This window comes from Sturnus vulgaris, chromosome 4 (genome assembly GCF_052056855.1).
Source record: "Sturnus vulgaris isolate bStuVul1 chromosome 4, bStuVul1.hap1, whole genome shotgun sequence".
NCBI classification, from domain to species: Eukaryota; Metazoa; Chordata; class Aves; order Passeriformes; family Sturnidae; genus Sturnus; species Sturnus vulgaris.
This window is the reverse complement of record NC_142246.1, coordinates 23,202,950-23,218,194: the sequence shown is the minus strand read 5'-3', so window position 1 is coordinate 23,218,194 and position 15,245 is coordinate 23,202,950.

The window sequence follows — 15,245 nt, the reverse complement described above, 5'->3', positions numbered from 1 at the left end:
TAGGGATTTTGATAAGAAGTTAAAGGAGTTAGATACTCAAATCTCAAAAATTAATGGGGTCAAGCCCCTTAAGTACCATCCAATTAAAGAATTCCAGTCCTAAGACACTGGTGACCCCATGTTTGCATAGCATGCTAGTGTGGGAGAAAAGATTGTGGAAGATTAGGAACGGGGCTGCAGCCTCATCCCTCTTGGGGTGAGGCTGGATAAGACAGGTGAACAGCATTGAATGAGAAACACAGAATGCTGATGTGTATTGACCAACCACAAAAGAGTAAAAGGGCACACAGGTGTTATGCATGTGAGAGAAAAGGTATGAAGAGGAGAGAGAGGTGCTGTTGGAATTAGCAGGTTGTGGTGTGAGAGGAAGGATTCAGTGTTGTGTGATGCTGTTCCTCATGGGATTGCAACGGGGAAAAGGCAAGAAGGCTTTGATAAACTACTGATGCTTGCTACTGTCTTGGCCTCAGCATCTTGAGCCCACAGTCAATCAGGGGAAAGGTATGAAAGTTTTTAGATAAGGGACTGATGCTTGTGTCACTTGTGAGTCCACTGTCAATTTGATTAGTGTCCTGTGTAAGGAGTGAGCGACAACGTGCTAGTAGGTGAGCAAAAGGTCAAAATGAGGGTGTATCTCTAAAAGACTGGAGTGTTACTGCTAAGGAAACATTTTAGACGGAGGCTGAAAGTTCAGGTCAGACAGCACAGGGAGCACTAGAGTAATTAATCATTTGGCAGACTTCAGAATCGAGGTTTTCTACAGGACAAGGGGCCTTCAGTTAACTTTAGACAGTGTGCAGGATGATTCTTTGAGAATTAGTACTTTAATCAGGTTTCTGTGCTGAATTAGAATATGCCAAATTTGTGTCTGTGCACTATTTCCGGACTTTTCAGTCAAGCTCCATTGCAAATGTTTCTCTTTATAGACCACTTTGCAACCACAGTGTGGCAAAGATTGTTGTGCAGGAAGAGATGATCAGCCTCTGGAGCCCCTTGTGGGATTGGTCAGCATCTGAATGTCTCAGTGAAACTGGGAAATCACGAGCCTGACAGGAATAAAGACTCAAACCTCGTTGACAATCAGGACATGTGGGCTCTTCATCCCTGTGTGTAAGGGAAGTCATGCAAGTGGTTCCACAGAGTGGAAGATTTTCCAGCCATGCAGAGGGATGGACTATCAGCTGTGGGAGCTCTTGTAACATAAAACTAATTCTACTTTGAGGTGGCTGGTGTCAGCATAGCACTCAAGTTTTCATGATCTAAACCTAGAGGAAGGAGACACATTTGCAAGGAAAATGGAGTCTGATATGTGGAGTGTCTGATATCTTAGAGGAACAATGGTTCTTCAAAGCATGTACCATATCAATCTGTGGGTATGCCCCAGAATCATCAGGTGGTTGTAGTCTTCCCTTCCACTTTCTACAGCAGTTAGTTTCTCCAGCTTCTGAAATGCTGTGAAAAATTTTGAGTACAGAGCACTGAAATTGGCCTAATAGGAGAAGCCAGCTGGAAACCATCATAGTGTGCATAATCACATGCTGGGGGTGCTGTGCAGAAGAGTAAGAGCTGTACATATGCTCCATTAAACCTGTCACTTCTTAGGGCTGCTTCGTTGCAAAGACTGTGATAGCTCTTATTTTTAGAGGACTTGAAAGTGCTGGGGCCTCCAGGAGCAATGCAGGGGAAGGAATACACTGTGAAGAAACTCCAGCCCTGGGGCAGGTGAGGAGCTCTGAGGGAGCGAGACAATCTGTTTTTCTGTAGGTAGATATGGACCTCTGGGGGGTTTTTTGGTTTTGGTTTTGGTTTTTTGGGGGGTTTTTTTGGTTTGTTTTTTTTTTGTTTGTTTGTTTGTTTGTTTGTTTGGGGTTTTTGGGGTTTTTTGGGTTTTTTGTTGTTGTTGTTTTTTTGATACTTCTGCTTCACTCCCCTTGTGAACTTGGCAAGAGCACATGGACTTTCTGGACTCGTTTGTATTTTTCAATGCTTGTGACTGTGAAACCCACAGGCGAGAGATGAGGTTTCTGCACCCCATCCCAGAGAGGAGTCTGGACAGTGAGAAAATTGTATCCTAACTTCTGGGGTTTATTTCTTATCTCCCTCTAAAACTTCTGGTCCTCCATGCCTGTATTGAAATTACTTAATTGAAACACTCTGCATTTAAAACCTGTGATAATGCAAAAAGCCATCCCCTGACTCACCTTTTCTTACAGAAACACTGTGCAGAAGCACAGCAGTACAGAGGGAGATGTTTACATCAACAGATATCCTCAGTTCATAACATGGTGAATGATTATGAAGCTTAGGACTGACTTTCTGAACCTGTTTCAGTGATTGTAAACCTAGTTAACACATACAAAAATAAGGAAACAAATGCTTAAATGCATAATAAAACTCTTGCTCTCCACCAAATAAATACACTGTGCTTATCAGGTATAAACCATGGCCTATTTCTTCATGGTTGTAACCATAAATCTGGTTCAGTTACTGTATACATTCTGTATGCCTTTATTTAATTTTGAAGAATACTACTGTAAATTTTTAAAAGATAAAGGTATTAATTTTTCATAGATATTTAAAAGTTATTAGTCTGGATGATAAAAGTGGGAGAACTGTCAGAAATGAAGTTATATAATGATAAATCACTCTAAAATTATATATACAACTGAAGTTGCATCTGAGATTGAAAATGCAATTTGATATTGCTTTTATAACATACATATATATAAAGACATGTATATATATTGGGGTTATTGAAAAGGGAACATAAATCTTTGGGAACTATGATTGAAGGAGTTATGCAGAAATATTTCTTTCATTGGAGTTCAAAAGTGAACAGTGTGAATGTGTAACTGCTTGTTACTTTGCTTTCAGTGGTGCCTAGCTGTTGGTGCTACAGCAGCTCTGAAGTTGTAACACTCAAAAAGGCCACTTTGCAGCAAGGTGATCCCCATGGCCTGAGAAAAAGCCAGGCTGCTGGGCTGTCCCTGTGGATTTCATGGAGTGTTTTGACTCTGAATCGAGGTAATTTGTTGATACTCCTGTAAATTTGATGATCAAATCTTTCTCTATAGGTTGTTTTCATTCAATGATATTTTTAGAAAGCTCTGTGGTTACAAACACAGTTTATTGAGTTGGTGTGTTTGACCTGGTTTTATTGACAATGATGTTTGCTAAACTACCAATGAGCACTAAGGATGCTGACAGTGCCATTTATTCAAGGTAATGTTGAGACAGAAGAAGTTATGTGCAAGGAGATAGATAATGGAGGGAATTGCACATGACTCGTTATGTGCGAGAAGGTTTTTTTAGTTAGCTCCTGCTCATAATGATGATCATTTGCACATTAATTGCTTCAAATGTCTTACAATGCATTTGAATGTATGTTCACTCTGGAAAAATCCAGAAGTTGCTTCAACCAGGACCATCTGATTTGCTATGGGTGTTTAAAGTTTGTATGGGTGCAAAAGCAATTGAAGAAACTCACCAAAGAAAAATCTGTCAAACACCACTATATGTTCAGCCTCCTTTTATATCCTACCCCAAGTTCATGTTACTGACCATTAACAAATCCTGAATGGGGATGCTTTTTGACCAAATCCTAAATGCTATAGTGTTCTTGAGACTAGAAATCACACCCATGATTTGAGGTGCATCTCGGTGTTACTGATGGTTTTGAGGGATTTTTTCACCCTCAGTGCGCTTTTTGAGATGGCATAATGCTGATAGCATCAGACAAAATTTGGGCAGGGAAACAAAGCATTCGGTAAGTTACAGTGCCATCTATAGACAGAACACAGCATCAGCCTGCAAACTGAGGTCTCGCCTCCTTCCAAAACCTTGTTTTTTACCTTCAGCAACCACGGCATTGTTCTAACCATCAGGTGGGACTAAACACTAAATCCAACAGGAAACTCTGAGCACTGCGCTCAGTTTTTAGGCGCTACTAAAATCCTCGGGAAACTTGATCAGCTTTCTTGCCGTTAGGCCGTATTTTTCTACCAGTGTTGCCACCGTTTTGTGCTTTTTTTTTTTTTTTTTTTTTTTTCAGATGGTCTTCATCTTCTGGTAACACAGAATTGTTTGGTGATCTGAGTTAAGGGTCAGAGCACTCTTAAACTCAGCCTTCTTCTCGCCAAGTGAGTAGGCTAGTAAAGGACTTAAGTGAGGCTTTGCACAGAACAGAACTGACTAAAATCTTGTAGTTCTCAAAGCACACATCTGTTATCACATGGTGGGAAAGGCTCTGATGGGAGGTCAGGGGTCTGACTCCAGCTTCCTGGTTTTTCTGCATCTGATGCTTCTGTATTTTAGCACCTGTATATCACCACCAGATTATCTTGTACAATAAATTGTACAGATCTCTGAAATACATTTTGCATAAAGAAACTGGATATACATTAAGGCAAGGAGAGATGTTGAGATGTTACCTTCATGGTAGGAAGTTAGAAACTGGTGTGAAAGAGTCGGAGTCAAATCTCTATCCTAGTGACTATTCATTGCCTTCAAATGGAGGACCACTGAAGGAAGAGTGTAATCTGCCAGAGTGTAATGTGGCAGATAGCTTAATAGTTAAACTTAGTTAAACATAGAGTGATTCAGTGTATGTTTTGGCAGCAAAGCAGAAGAAAACGTCTAGCCAGAGAAGTGACATAACCCAGGACAGCCTGTCTGGTCTCTCTCTCATTCAAAAGGGCACCTAGCAGTAGGAGGCTATTCACAGTAGGAGTATTAAGCAGGGATAAATATCTCCTTCTTACCCTCAGAATGTTTAGCTCCTTTTGGGGAAAAACTGCATCTAAGCAATGCCCTCCTCTGTAGGTTTACAGCTGTGTGCTTCCCAGCCATAATCTGCTTGTTCCTCCCATTGGTTTTATTGGGGATCAGGCTGCCTAACTGAAGGCTGAGATTTACTTGAGTGACTAAATGTGTGGGAGCAGGACTTTGCCTTGTGCAGGTTTCTCAAGAGCAGTGGTGGCAGAGCAGGGTGTTGAATGTAAGACTGGTCTGATGACCCAGCCCTCCTGCTTTTTTCTACCGCTTGTCCACAGTACTGTGACTTGTCACTGAGCATCCTCATTGCTTTGGACAATAGTGGCTTTCTTGCCTTTTACAAGTAGATCTGTAGATTTTTGTTAGGTGAGTAAAAGAAGTCTCAGGATCTAAGCAGTACAATGTGCCATCCCTGGGCACTTTGCCACCAGCTTCAGCTGGCTTAGGAGTTGGGTTTATGACCCTGAAGGATGAACTATTCTAAGCTAAACGTTTAACTCCAGTTACTTTTTACTGTCTTCTTGCCCGAATTTGCTTCATTCAAACCCTGATTCCGGTGGACATAAAACTGGAAAAAACAGTTTCCCTGTGCGAGTTAATTTCTTGTGCCTATTTACATCAGTGTGGTTCCGTTTTCAACTGGCAAAAACCTACTTGCAAAACAACTCTGAGAAAATGAAAACAAAAACCCACAAACCAAAAATTAACAAACATTAACAGACATTTTCAAAAGAAAAAGTTGTAAGTTTCTCACTACTGAAAACTACTCTTTACCTTTATTTGGTATTCATGGAAAAGGCTGTGTTATCTTTTCAAAAGCTGTAGACATACATTTGGGGAAAATACTTTGAATGGGCAGGGAGAATCAAAATTTGTCTTCCAGCAGGACTAATGCTTATGATCTTAGACCCAGGGAGGTAAAAAATCACTGTTTAAACCAAAATCTGACTAGCTGAAATGACAGTCTACATGCTGCCATCCCAGAAACACAGACCTGTAGTTCTTTCAACACTGACATTTTTCCTTTGCCAGTCATGTCAGTGAATACTTTCTTTCTAAATGTCCACCTGGCTGTAGAAAGCAGTTGATACTCAGCAAGAATAAGGACATGACAATATCATTGAGATGAGAGTTCCATGGAGTCTCTTGAGTGGAGGTATTTTTTGCACCATCGAGAGAAACTGTCATTCTTTGAGATACTGTGGGAATGGAGAGGATATTTTAGGACACAGACCTTTCTGTTAAACATCTCCTCACCAGTGTGTGCCAGTTAAACTCCAGTATAGTTCATGTTTTGTGACTGCTTCTGTCCATCTGTTGTATCTCGTCCTGAAGGCTTCCCAGATTAGCACACTTAGAGATGTACTAAAACAAACGCCTCTGGGCCAGAAGATGTAAGTGAAACTCATTACCAATTCAAATTCAAAATCTGTATGTTATAATACAATACATTTCTACGGGAAAAGACCACTCTAGACTCTAAATATTTTTTCAGATTATCTACAGTTCTAAATTCACTAGGAAATGAGAGGCCTGGCCTTCTGTATGTGGGCTGCAGTTTTATGCCTGAATACCATGAGCATGCACGGGCTGTAGTTTGGGAAGCCTTTTTCCAGTATTCCATTCCAGTATTTTCTGTGGTTTTTGGTGGTTTTTTTTAATGCAGAAAGATCAACTGTAATTCCCTACAATAAATGGCATGAGTTTCAGATCATTTTTCCTACGCTACAGGTGATTTTTTTTTTCTCAGCTTACAAAGTGCATGCATATTAGTATTTGCACATAATTCTTCCAACTGGTTATCTTATATATATGCTGGACAGAGCTTTATGGGTGCCACCATGTACCCTTTTGTTTTGTTATAGATTTCACTGACCGTGCTGTATTTGCAAACAAAATGCACAAGCATTTATTTTGCCCCAGATAGGAATAAATATAAATAAATAAACAGGTGTTGAAAAGCCTTTCTAGTGCTTGCATCTGTGATTCCCTCCTGAAACAAAAGTAATTCTGAAAGCTTTACTGAAAGCTTGCTTTGAAAGTGAGTATTTTTGCAGACTGCTGATTGCAGTACTACATTTGCTAAAGAGATGCAGTCACACAATGGTTTGCTCCTGTATTATCTAGGTCATGGGTCAGAATTCTCCTGGGTGCTAACACTTTCCATTAAGCTGAATTTGTTGGTGCACAGTGCAGCTATTTTCCTTTTTAAAACTGGTCCTAAACGGGAATGCTGAGTGGCCTGCCTAGTTCAACTGGTTTTGTCTCTATGTAGAGTAAAGGGGCAAAGTCCTTCCCCTGAGGGTTTGGCCTTTTATTCTGCCATGGCCAAGCACTAACTGGGCATTTATTCTGCCATGGCCAAGCACTAACTGGGCATTGAAGTTCCCTAATTTATGCTCCCTATCCCACATATTCACCACTGTCGATTTTGACAGTGTTTGTACAGTGATCCCTGAAAGGTTTGCAATCATCCATAAAGAAAAGTCGTTCAACAAAAAAGAGCTAAAGGCAGTCTCTTTGCACAAATTTTAGCTAGCAAGAGCCTAATTTAAGTCCTAGAAGTGCAAACCATAGAATTTAAAACCTAGTGTATTCTACAAGTCAGTGTATGGTAAACTTCCCCTAAATTCAATCCAGTAATTGTTCTTATTTTTGTTCCTAATCCTCTTCCTCTTACATGTGAATATACTTGTGAGCAGTAGCTCTATCTCAAGTATCTTAAAGCATTACCACACAGGATGTATTAGCTGCATTTAGGTTTTATGATTTCTTATTTAGCCTTAAAGTTTTAAAAATAATTTTTGATATTATTATGATCATGATATTTTTATTATATATACTATAATGATCTATGTTGGTTGATGTATATTTTACACAATGTGCATTAAATCTTTCATATACATAAGAGAAAACAATGCATCTGTGTCCAGTCAGTGGTTTGTTTAGGACAGCATAAGAAAATCTAAGCTGTGTGACTGGTTCTGGCCCTCATTGCTGCTAGATCTGCTCTTTTATCTGGAGAGAGCTTTTTCTTCCCCTGTTGGTCCATATTGTGTGAGGTTATTGCATAGATATAATATATATTGGCCTGACTGCTGAAATACTGAAAGGACAAATATTGAGATCTTACCATAGACATGAAAAATATTGTGGGACTGGATAAAGCATATCCAACTTGTTATTATTTCTTAGGAAGCTTTACAGAGCTTATTTCTTAAGAAACTTTCCAGCAGCATTCTTATGAAAAAAAAAAACCAAAGAGAAGGAAGTCACTCTGTTGGTGGTCACTGCTGGTGAAAAGTCCAAAAATCTCCTGTCTGAGAATGAAGGCAGAGACAGCCCACACAGGTCTGCATTCTTCTAATGCACACAAATATTATCTATTATATTACAGTGTGCAAATATGCTAAAAATGTCTACATTATTTATACAAACTCATGTTACTGTTGTGATAAAAAGTACTGGGGAAATAAGTTGAACTTGTGAATGCTTACACTTCAGACTATAGTTACTTTGTTGAGATTCACATTTTCTGCCTTGTTATAATTTATGATATATTGGATTTAGTCAGGGTAAGTCTACTTACAGCTTAACTGTAATTTCCTGTGCTAAACGGAGTCAGATGAGTGAGGATATGAAATCTTGGAAAAGTATGATCATTCCAAGGAAAGTTGTCCCACTTGATGCAGTAGAATTGGTATAATTTTTTAAGAAGGACAGGCAGTTTGTTAATTCCTACTCCAGAATGAAAAATACCAAGTCAGGGGCTTCTGCTTGAAAGCAAATACTTTTTTTGAAAGCAAATGGACTTTTGCACTCCTCATGCAATGAGTTCAGGCTCTGAGTCTAAACAGATGTGGAAATACCACCAAGTGTCTGACTAAGGAAATCACTTCAGCCTATACATAAATTCAACCATGTGCTAGAGCCTTACTGAAGGCTTGATTTCAGCTGAGATCATGGACTAGCCATGAGCTGAGGTGCTCTGTAAAATCAGATCCCAACTGCTACACAGTGCTTAAAAATAAATCTGCCTGTTGCAGCCTAGGAGCTAAATTTAGTGAATGTATTTGAGCAGGGAACTTTTCCATGCCCCATCAAATCTAATGAACCAAATGGCATTTCCTGACATGCATGTATCAAATGAGTTACGAACAAAACCAGTGTTGCTGTGGAGCTAATGTTTCAAATTTTGAGCAGCAGTATTTCTTTTATTTTGATTGCACTCACAGGGACTCAAGTGCAGTTGTGGATTTTACTTTTAAAAACACCAGCTAAGTTATAGGGTAAAAAAAAACCACTTAAAATTTTTTGAGGCTAGTAGGTGAAAAAGCTCAATCTTTGAAAATCAAAGAGATTTTAGGCTAATTCCTTCCTACTCTTTTTTTTTAGTCTGTCAATGAGTGTGTGGTTCTCAGCCTGCAGCATAGCAAGCACAGTCCCTGCAGGAAAGATAGGCAGAAGTCCCGGGCTCTCCTGGGACCATTCCCTACTATGAGCCTCAGGAGTGACACTGATGAGCTACACGCATCCGCACTCCAGCTAAGCAAAGGATTAAAATCTGTCATCTGTCTGACACAGATCTCTGCAGCAGCTATGACAGACAGGCCATAGAAATGAAACAACTTTTGTAAAACACGTTGTACAAGATCCCTGGCTGCTTAACCAGCAGTTTCTCATTGCCCTGAAACATTGCATTTTCACAAAGAGCAACAGTTTTCCTAAACCCTCATAGCCGGATCAGGGCCATCCAGCTTGCATCGGACTGATTCAAACCAAACAGGATTTTGCCGTCTTTGATAAAAGATTTGAATGACGTTTTACAGGAAAGTACATAGTCACTGCTGCTGGTAGTGATCATTTTCAAAACACAGGAGGGATTACTTTATGACTTTCCTCAGAGGGTCATGAAAATTCAAAACCAAGTCCCAGACTGTGTATTTAGGGAAGATCACATTCATAACAGCACTGAGCTGCATCAAAAACCTGTAACAGCTGCTTTCTGAAGTTGGGAAAAATTAGCCCCTCAGCCCCTTTTCTCACATTGTTCAGTAAGAACTGGTCCTGAGAAATGTGTTGTTTATTGACATGACTTTACCTTCAGGGCTATTGTTCAGTGAAAGGAGAAAGAATGGTTGGTAAAGTCAGATAAAGTATCAAGTTACCTAAATAATTATATTATTTTCCGAACCATCTTGTTCTTTCATCAATACTTCTTCAAACGCTCAGGCGTATGGCCACAGCCTTGCCACCTGACTCTTCAGTATGTCAGAAAGCCTGAATACTGCAACCACTCTTCATATAATCATCTGCAATTTACATGTATGTGTACTCCTCAACTCCCTGGTGCTGCTAAACATTTTTGTGGAATGGGAAGGGGAAAAAAAAGAAGAAAGTAGTATTTCTTGAATGTTGAGTTGCAATATAAGTCTACTGGAAAAATATCTTCAGGCATTATAAGGGGACTCAGGGGACTATGTATCAATACAGACCTCTTTGCAGACAGACATGAGTTCACCTGATTGTTCTCCAAGTCAGTCAAGCTGAGGTTAGTCTAACTCTAAGCTTTAGCTAATAAGTCCAGCTAAGAGGGAGAGTGTATTAACTCAGGCCCACAGCCAAGGTAGAGTAAATATAAGAGCTCTCTCCGTAAAAAAAAATCAGGGAATCTATGTCTCCATTCCTTACTTGCAAGGTGGGGATAGTTAAGCTGCATTTTTCCCACTCTCAACACTCTAGGAGTAGAAGCTCTTCTGTTAACATGCATACTGTTAACAGGCATTCTTATGAAGACTTGAAAAGAAAATGCAACTCAGTCTGGCTACAGTGCTGTAAGTAATAATACCTCTTAGTATGGTATAGAGTGTTCCTAAGCAATGGAATTAACTGTCTTGTTTTTTATGGTACCCTGCTGGAAATGCTAAACTAGCTGAAATACCTTTGCCTAGTCTGGTTCCTCCAACATCATGCAGATCTCACTTTTTGTATCTTGCTGTAGGCCTTGCAATATTATCTAATCATATCTGAAGCTCATCTAAGCAAAAAGTACAAAAGTTTCAAATCAGTTCTACATAACTCATTATTTGTTCACCAAGCTTCACCTAGGACTATATTTTTGATGCACAATTATTTAAGGGATTGGGAAACTTCATTGAACAGTCTTATGGTACTGCTGGAAAGATGACAATTGAAAAATGTCCAGGAATTCTCTCATTTTTCCATTTTCCCCATCACTCACTGCTCTTTTTCCCCCTAGGGCATCCCTAGGGGTATTACACTCATCCTTAGGGAGGACTTGTCGTATTTCAGTTTCTGATTCATTGACTGTGGAAGTGCTCCCTCAGGTCTTCCTTTGGCCTCTGCCTTCCCCAGCTCTCTGTGAAGTGACAAACTCTCCCATCAGTAACAGAACCTGCACCTCGCCCTAGATGTATTCGCTGCTGTTTCTGCAGCCATTCTTGTCCTTCCATCCCAGACAGAGAAGAAAACCAGCAGTCAGCAGCCTCCAGCTCCTCCTGCAGGGAACAACTTCCTCGTGCAAAACATTTGTAATTTCAATGAGGATTAATTGGGCAAGCTTTGATCCATTTCCCTGCACTTCTTGTCATCCCTTTCACTTTTATTCATTTTGCTTGGTTTCAGAATTTTTCCCTTTTTTTAGCGTTTCATTTCTTCAATTTCTTCTCCTCTCTCTTTGTTCATCTTTCTTCCCTGATTTCAGGATTTGAATTGGAGTAATTTTGGCAAGGTTTGGTCCTTTTCACAGCCCCTCATCTCAGTCCATTTGGTTGTAGTCACTCCATTTCCAAATTTTCTGGGTTTTTTTCTACTGCATTGTATTGGATCATTTCCAGAGCGTTTGTTAGACTTTATTCTTTCATTTCAAGATTTCATTTCCTTTCCTGAAAGGGAATGAAAGTTCTTGACTTCCTCAGTTCTTGAGGCTGGAGCAGCACTGATCACTGCTCTAATTTTTCATATTGTAGTAGGTAATCTCAGGCAGTTTAACAGAAGCTGGTTGTTAAATTCTGGTTCCTTACACACTAGCAAGGATGGAAATGCTCCCATTTCTCTGACAACTTGTTCCATTATATTACTTTCCTATGAAGAAATACTCTTCTAGTTTCCAAATCTCCTGAATTGAACCTTTCAAGCTGCTATTTGGGGTTAATGCCCTTTGATAGACCATCTCCTACTACCAGGAAAAGACATGGTTTTGTCATCTTTGCAGTTGCCCTTGATGGAATTGTAAGCTACAATTAGACCTTGCCTTAATCTCCTTCCTGCCAGACTATGTATGCTGAGCTCTACCACTGTTTCCTCATAGGCCACATGCTCCCTGCCTCTGTAGCCTGCTGCTGGACCTTCTCCAGATTCTTCCACATCCTTTCTGGACTAGGGGGGAGACCCAGAATTGAACCACTATTCCAGGTGCAACCTCACTGGTGCCAAGGAGTAATGGGTAATAAATTCCTTCCACCTGCTAATCTTGTTGCTCCCAGTATAACTCCCAGCACAGTATGTGATTTGCCCTATAGGAACAGCACTCAGCATATGGGTTTATATTCAGCTTGGCACCTGCCATAATCTCCAGGCTGCAGAAGGGCTGAAACTCAGCCCATCATCTCCCAGCCACAGGGTGGTTCCATCCAGGGTGGTGCCAAGTTCTGCACCTCACAGTGTTGAACTCTGTGAGGTTTCTTCTAAGCCATCCTCTCATCCCTTGAGGTCCCTTGGCTTCAAAGTATCTGGCATGTTAACCAGTCCCTATAATTCAATATCATCCTTCAACCAGTCCCTATAACTCAATATCATTTTATATGTTAAAATTACAAAATGCCAGTGATATTTTATATCCTTTGGTCACAAAGGAACTTTAATGCTGTTACTATGCTTCTGGTTGCATTTTTCTCAATTTGCATTTGTTTTCATTTAGTCCAGTTTCACTGAGCTGAAGTCCTGTCATGAGCCTCTTCTTGCTGCTGGCAACACCAGGAGAGGGATCCTATGGCTACAAGGTTTATTGCCAGTGTCATTTCCTCCCAATGCCCACCATGGGCTCTGCTGTCTTTGCATTAATGGCAGAGGATATGAGTGTGTCTAGTTCCTTTTTCAGCTAACTGATTCTCCATCTTAAATATTTGAGATTGATAAACTGGTCTGTGTGTCAAAAGCCAGATACTGTTGGAGTTAGTCTCACACTTCCCTTACTTCCCAAAAAAATAATTCTATTTTGTATGGAAATAGTAGTGTATATATTGCACAGCAGTATATATTGGACAAAAGTTGTGCATCAGCTGCAAGAAAACTCAGGATCTAAGCCAAAGACTATTCATATGTGTAAGAGGCTTTACATGTTGCATTATGCCTAACTTGTGATTAAGATAGAGATTGGCTATTTGGCTCTGAAATCAGAAGTGTGCTTAAGCGTGTGAATGATCCCACTGAAAGCAACAGGACTAGCTGTGGACTTAAGACAGCACCTGGATCTGTCATTTGTCCCAAATCAGACTTGTTGCTTTAAGTTTCCTAATGCTGCCATCTACAGAGTAAGATGACTACAGCTTTCAACAGGCAGGCAAGAAAACTATTACAAAAATGATAGATTACATGCAGTCAACCCTGGTAGAGTTAGCAGTGTGCATGTCTAAACGGATAAGCCTAAAATCTTACCTGAGACTCTTCAATATTCCTCAAGCATTTCCAAGGATAGTTCTAAATATTAACTGTTGAATGTCCACCTCTGGAAGGCAGCACAAAAATGGCAGTCAATTCAAATTAATTTGCTCAATAGACTCCTCTGTCTGGAAGAGCAACAGTCACCAGTTTCTTCAGAAACTTGCATGTTTTGCAAGCTCCTGCCCTTCTCAACAATTTTCACAGCGAAAATTCTGGGGTAAATTCAGGAAAAGCATGCAAGGCTTTAGATGAGAAGCAGAGAGAGTCAAAAGAGCTAAGTTACTTAAGAAGGACACACAGGAGATCAAGGAAAAGTAACCATTCTGAATGGAACTACAGATATAAGACAAAGAAGAGAAAATAAGGAGGGACAAGATATGAGCCCCACTACAATTAGATGTGCCCAAGAAAAAGTACTAAATTATAAGAGCATCTTCTCGTGAAAAGTGTTTTGGTACATAGCACTCTACAAAACAACTCTTGTCCCAAACATTTCTGCCAAAGTGTGAAATAACAGGCAAAGATAAAAATCTAAAAACTGGCAAGTAGGTAAAATAAGCTAGAAAAAATGAAAAAGCATTTATTTTGAGATTATATGTGCCTGATACGGATTTAAAACATCTTCCTGGTTTTCTGTTTATGGCTTATTAAACATAACTTTAAGTTGTCAAAGACACACTTCTATGCATTGTGACTTTTTTCCCGAATGCAGTAACATATTTGGAACAGCTGCACTGTAATATTGCAACATCTTCCATCTATTCAGCTCAGAGATCTCGAACTGTGGGTAGTGATCTGTATCCAGCTCCCAAGACCTTGGCCAGCCCCAATAACTCATCTTTCTCTTTCTGAAACTCAACGTGTTTTAAAGTAAAGCCCAGCTGTTTGCTAAGCCCTTGTCATAATTTCTTCAGGGGACAACAGCCTAGCTAGTGATGTTATGTATAAGTAAACAGATAAGATTCATTCTTTAGTTTTTCTCTTTATTTCCATCCTTTGAAACTATACCTGGGATCAGAATGTGAGAAAATAAGAAAAGTCTGGCACAAGCAACCCTTTCCCTATTTTTTCATGGGGCCTAAATTACTAAAATGTTGCCTTTTGGCAGATTCTTAACCCAGAAACTTGAGTAGAATGAAAAAAAGTTTATGAAACACTGAAATAACTTCAGTAGCCCCGTTTGCCCCGCAAATTAAAACACAAAGTAAAACATAAAATACTGGACTGCTGCAATCACTATAAAATATACAGCAGTGTCTCAAAGGCATTTTCAGGTTTCTTCAGCATTGACTCTAGACTCTAGGCACAGTCACAGCATGTAACCTCAGTAATTGCCCTAAGGGCTCACTGCCCCAGGTAAGGCAGCCAGCTCACCTGGCACTTCCAATGCTCCTCCTCCTCCTGTAGCTGGTTTTTACTGTGCCTTGCACTCTCCTGTGCTCCTGCCCCTTGCATTTCCTCTCCTGCTGGCTGTGTTGCTAAGCAGCCCGAGCCACAGGCACGGCTCTGAGCCTGCGCTGGAGCAGCAGGTTCCAGGAGAGATGCCCCAGGAGGCCTCTCCCCCCTCCCACGACAGCTTCCACTAACAGGCAGAAGATGATGCTGCTGTAGACGACAATGACACATAACCTTTTCTTAGCCATAGTTTTCATCTCTCTGCTAACAGAAACTGAAGCCACTGATGTTTAGAATTGAAGTATCCTGAGGTTTAGTAAATCCTTAGAATTCAAACAAAAATGTGTTGCAACTCTTTGCCAGCTTCAGCTAATTACATGAGCAGTAGCAAGGCC